The sequence below is a fragment of the Rhagoletis pomonella genome, unplaced genomic scaffold (assembly GCF_013731165.1).
Source record: "Rhagoletis pomonella isolate Grant_MI unplaced genomic scaffold, Rhpom_1.0 Rhpom_scaffold_00007, whole genome shotgun sequence".
In the NCBI taxonomy this organism is placed as follows: domain Eukaryota; kingdom Metazoa; phylum Arthropoda; class Insecta; order Diptera; family Tephritidae; genus Rhagoletis; species Rhagoletis pomonella.
This window is the reverse complement of record NW_023458561.1, coordinates 16407789-16413726: the sequence shown is the minus strand read 5'-3', so window position 1 is coordinate 16413726 and position 5938 is coordinate 16407789.

Here is a 5938-nt window from a genome sequence, read left to right as displayed (position 1 = left end):
TCACTGATATTCTGCTTATGTAATTTACGAAACTGACTTTTTATTTATTGTCGCTTTTGACACACGTAACTATGTATGCAAACATATGAATGTGGTAAAAAATCCGAGATAGCGTTCGGGACACTTTCGAAAATTTTTCCTCTTGCCGAAAGAGGGGCTGGCACCAAACTTAAATTTCTAAGTATAATTTTAGAGGATGCTCAGAAATGTTTATATTTTACTCTAGAAGAATTTTGTACATACATATATTAATGAAACAATTGGTTAAGCAACCTAGGAACATCTCAAATTTAAATTAGCTGCAAAAATATTACAAGCTATATTGGTTACAGTAGAAAATTAAAAGTTTGTATAGGTATTACAAATACTAAAAGGGAAAAACTCAGGGGATGCCCCGTTCTCTACAAAGAAATCCTAACGTATGAGCAGCAATTAATTTCACTTTAGGAAATGAATACCCGGTAAAAAATTTGGGTTTAATTTTTAAACTACGCTGGAACTATTGCCTTTTTAATCTTTTATAGACTACTTTTTAAACCAGTCAATAGTTTTAAGCAACTTTTAACATAATCTGGTTTACATTTTAGTCCAGGTAGCCGAGAAACTGATGGTTTGCTATGAGTGGTTTAAAATTAAAACCAAAAAGTTCGTGGTTTGAAAATCAAACCAAAATATTTTAAATCGAGTTTCTAGGTTTCAGATATAGAAAATTTGGTTTAAAATTCAAACCGAAATAGAAAATGTCTGCCTTAGTATGCCTTATTATATGTCTCTCAGAGAGAGAGAGAGAGTAAATCTTATGAACTGACGGCATCAACACAGCGAAATGTGGTGTTGATTCAAACTCAATATCTGAAAGCACATTTACATGCATGGCTGTACCTGAGTGTGCCAAGATTCTTGATACAATCAGTGTTGCCGTTGTGTGACTAAAGGGACAATTTGAAATTTTTTAAGCGCCAATACACTTTGACTCGACTTTTTGAATATTTTGATTTTTTGACCCTTTTCCAAAATTATGTGCGACTTTTGCCTCCTTTCAGAGATTTTTTAGGAAACGTTAACAGAACCATGCTATTGGAAAATATTTCCTCCTGTAAGTACGAAAAAATGCATCACTTAAAATTCTAAAGGAAATGCATTTCTTCTCCTTGCATCAACTACATTTATTTGTACACTGAGGGAAATAATGCATAGTAAAAATGAATACTTTATATTTGATTATCATTTAAAAATGTTTGAATTTAAAAATAATATTTTCATACAAAATTTATTACGCACGTATTTGACAGATCACATCTGAGTATATATAAGAGTGTACATACGCACCCCAAGCATGCAGAGCGCCGCTCTGAGAGCGGTGACAACACACACATTCATACATAGTATATGTTTATCCGCACAAATCGCGTGCTGTACTGTTGGATATTCAACATTTGAAAGCAAATTTAAATGCCTGGGTGTAGCTGAGTGCGCAAAGATGCATGCCACAATTTGCTGATATCCAGAGATGGTCAGGGTTTGAATTCCACTGCAGGAACATGGAAGTTAAATATTTGTTTTTTTTTGTAGTTTTTCTCTTGATTATTCACTTCACGGATGCTTTTTCCGAACGAGCGCGGTCATTTTAATACGCGCGTAATTGAATTGAATATTTACCAATATACAGTACCAGGGAACGGATTTTTAGGACCTAAAACCCTATAAAAAAGGCAAAATAAAATAACGAAATAGGCTGGAAAAGACAAAATAAAATAGCGAAAAAGGCAGGAAAAGGCACTAGGTATTGCAAAAAAGGCAAAATAAGGCACTAAAAAAAGACAGAAAATACGAAGAACAATCAAAAAATACATTTATTTTAGAAATGTTTATATCACCAGTAAAAAGAGAAAAACTATGAAGTAGTTTCACTATATGAAAAATTTGTACGTTGAATCTTTGACTATTTTATCCTTTCGAGTTTCTAACTCATAAAACTTTAATCTGTATAGTTGTAGCAACATTGAACCACAAGATGCATTTTGAAGTTTTCTGGCAGCATTTTCATTCGATTTTCGCGAAGAAAGACTTGAATGTACTAAATGTGCGCTCGACGTAAGTTTGTACAAGTGGAGCCCAATTTAAATATGGAACGTTTGAAACGTTCATATTATCAGGAATAAGGGCGTTTTCCTCGCCCTTTACAATTTTATCCACACCCCTTATTGTCTCCAAGCCATATTTTTTCCCCTCAGTGTATGTTTGCAACCCTGTTTTGGGTAAAGCTTGTCCCGCTATTTTCTTTTTGAATTCAACAGATTTATTCTTCTACTAGTAAATAAAAGCAAAAATAATATGGTGATCCTTTTTTTCGTCAATGACCCCTTTTTGAATACAATTGGTTGCTACCAATGCTGTCCGGGTTCAATCCCCATCAGACGGAGCATGATATTTAAGATTTTTTTTTATTCTTAATTGTGAAAAAGCTTTCGTGTAGTTAATGTGAAGCAAACGAAATAGAAAATGTTTGGGTTTAAAATTTAATACCGAACTGTTTAAATTCTAAACTCAACATATGTGCTCTCTTTTTTTTTAAACTTGGAAACTAAATTTAGTTTGGTCATATATGTAGTCCAAAAAGTTTAAAATTAAAACGTAAATTTTTAACCGTGTACAAACCACGGCACATTGAACAGGTAGTATCAGTAGAGTAGCTGATTTGATTCGTTTTAAATTATTTGGTCTCGAAAATGTCAAACAGTTTTAATGTCAAATAGCTTTAAGTTCTTCTGTTGTTAAGATCTATTTGCATATGAAACCTTTTTCAATACACAACAAGTGATTGAATAGCATTTGTTGGAACGTTAGCCCAACTCTGCAGCATAACCGCTGATTACTGGGCCTTGTAAACGATGGACCAATGCTTCGAGAAGCAAATAAAATTTCTAAGAAAGAAGGTTGCAAAAATTTGTATTTTTTTCAATTTCAAGTTTTTATTTTTTTTTGTATTTCACATGGCACGCTTTGATTTAGAAAAAAAAATACACGAAAATGTTGCTTTTATTCTAATGCTACTACCTGTTTGATGTGCCTTGAGACAAAGATAGTATGAATTATGATACAAAATAGAAGGTAGTTTCAATAAACAACTTTTGACGGATAATACAATTTTTTGAAGTTTCATAGATTGTGAGCACGATAAAAAATAGCAAAGTAAAACCGTTCTCTCAATTCGTCGGCCATAATTTTTTTTTTGAAGTTTGCAAACATTTTAAAATCATATAAAACTGAGAGTAAAGAAAAGGAATTGTTCAAAGTTGTTGTTGTTTTAGATTGAAAATGAGAATGTGTGTGAAAGTTTGTGTGTAAAATTTTAAAACTAAATTGCTTGCAAACGACAATAATTTGAAAAATTCCTCTCAGCTGTTTACCTTCTTATTTTTTTTACATGATTGTGAGTATTATCATCGGCCTTGCCACTTTGATGATTATAAAATAATAAATTGGAGTATTTTCCTTTCCATATTTATACCAATGTAATAATATGTACTAGAGTGCCAGTTACTGTCGAAATTCGACAGTTTTTCTAGTTTTAGAACCTTGGAAAGGTTTTCTAACTTAACACGTAGCAAAACTTATACGGTACAAATTAACTAACCGGAAAATCTTCTGCTAAAACGTAACTAAATTTTTTTTTATCTGAGAAGGTCTTTGGAGGACTTCGGCAGGACTTGGAATTGACCCGATACATTCAAGTTTATTGATAAATTTCAATGATTTGATACATATTGATAGTTCGATGAATTTCAAGAACACTAAAATTCGATAACTCAACAAAATTCGTTAACTCGACCAAATTCGATAACTGTTAAATTCGATGGCTCGATAAATTTCGATAACTCAAAAATGTAAAAACTTTGGATACCTTTATAAATTTTTACTTTTGACATCTCCACATTTTTGGAAAACTATCTAAACATTTTGATAACTCGATACACTCTGTTAAGACGATTAAATTCGATAAGCAGTTATAAATCGATAAGCTTATATAACCTTGAAATTTCGATAAATCGATATATTTTGAAAATTCCAAACCTTCGCTTCGTTGAACCAACCAATTTCAGTATATCAATAATTATCGATAACTCTGTAAGTTGAAAGAACTCCATGGATTACGACACCTCGATATATTTCGTTAAGTCTATGAATAATGATAATTCAATAAATATCGATAACTTGATACATTTCTTTAACTTGAAAAATTTCGTTAATACCACACGTTTTTATAGCTCGATAACTATCCGTAAATTTGGACAACTAAGTTTCTGTGCCTATAAATTTCGACAACTCAGTAAACATTGATCAGTTTGAATAATTCGATACGTTGCTATAACTTAATAAGCATGGATAAATTTCGATAATTATAAACTTCGATGATTCGATAAATTTCAGTAACCTTTATGGCTGATTTTATTTCGATTCCCATCGGAAATTTCAGCTCTGTTAACCTAATTCTTATGTATTTCTCATTGTCTCCATTTTCGCCTTTATCTCAACTTTCGCCTTTATCTTCACTTTTGCCTTTTTTTGTCTTTATCGTTATCACTTGTTTCTTCATCTTCATATTTATCTTTATTTCAAAGTTTAATTTCAAATACGAAGTAAAACAAAATTCGAAACGCTTGAATTGAACAGGTTGAAAAAACAACCATTAACGAATATGGAAATTTTTAAACGACGATTTTCAACCAATTTCGAAACTAAAAACTCTCCTCATCTACAGAAAATTACTTTCCAACGGTGTTGAAATCGGTAACTTTACCTCGGTCTTCATCTTTGTTTTTATCTTTCACATTTTTGCTTATATCCTTTTCTTTTTTTATTCACGTAGATGAGATGAGGTGCGATGTTGTGATAAGATGTGACGTGATTTTATGTGATGTGATAGGATGTCATGTCATGTTTTGTCATATCCTGTGATGTCATGTCATATGATGTCATAGCATACGATGTCATATCATGTGATGCCACGTCTTGTAATGCCATGTCGTGTCATAGGATGCCATATCATGTGATGTCAAGTCATGTGATATCATGCCATATAATGTGATGTCATACCATATAATATCATGTCACGTGATATCGTGTGATGTGATATCATATTATGTGATGTAATATCATGTGATGTCTCTTCATATCATGTGATAAAATGTGATGTGATGATCTAAAAATACCGATAAAAATATCCATAAACATATAGAAAAATACAACGATTGTAAAATCGATTAATTCATCGATAAATATAACAATCATCAGTATCGATTATTATACATATCGTTAACAATATAAATGACTAAATCGATAACCAAATGAATTATTTAATCGATTATTATACCGATAACAATATCCATTATTGTATCGATAACAATATCGATTATTATATTGATTATTATATCGATTACAATAGTGGTTATTTAATCAATAACAGTATCGATAATAATATCGATTATTTTATCGATAGCAATATCGATTATTATATCGATAAAAATATCGAGTTTTATATCGATAACAATATCGATCTTCATCCTCATCCTTTTCTTCATATTTATCTTTATTTTTGCATATTCCTCTTCACCTTTACCTAAAGTGTTTAAATTTACTTTGATCTTCGTTTTTGCCTGTAACTCTAGGTATCTTTGTTTTTATTTTTATTCTCAAACCGCTATACCGCTGAAAACCATTTCCATGTGCATTATTCCCCTTGAATTTGACAATTTACTACCAAGCAACCAACTGCCGCTAAAGAAGTTTCACTTCATAAATTCAAGAAATGGTCTTACCCCTTCAGTTACCCTAATTCTTATGTATCTGTCATTGTCTCCATTTTCGTCTTTATCTTCACTTTTGCCTTCTGTTTTTTTGACTTCATCGTTATCATTTATTTCTTCATCTTCATATT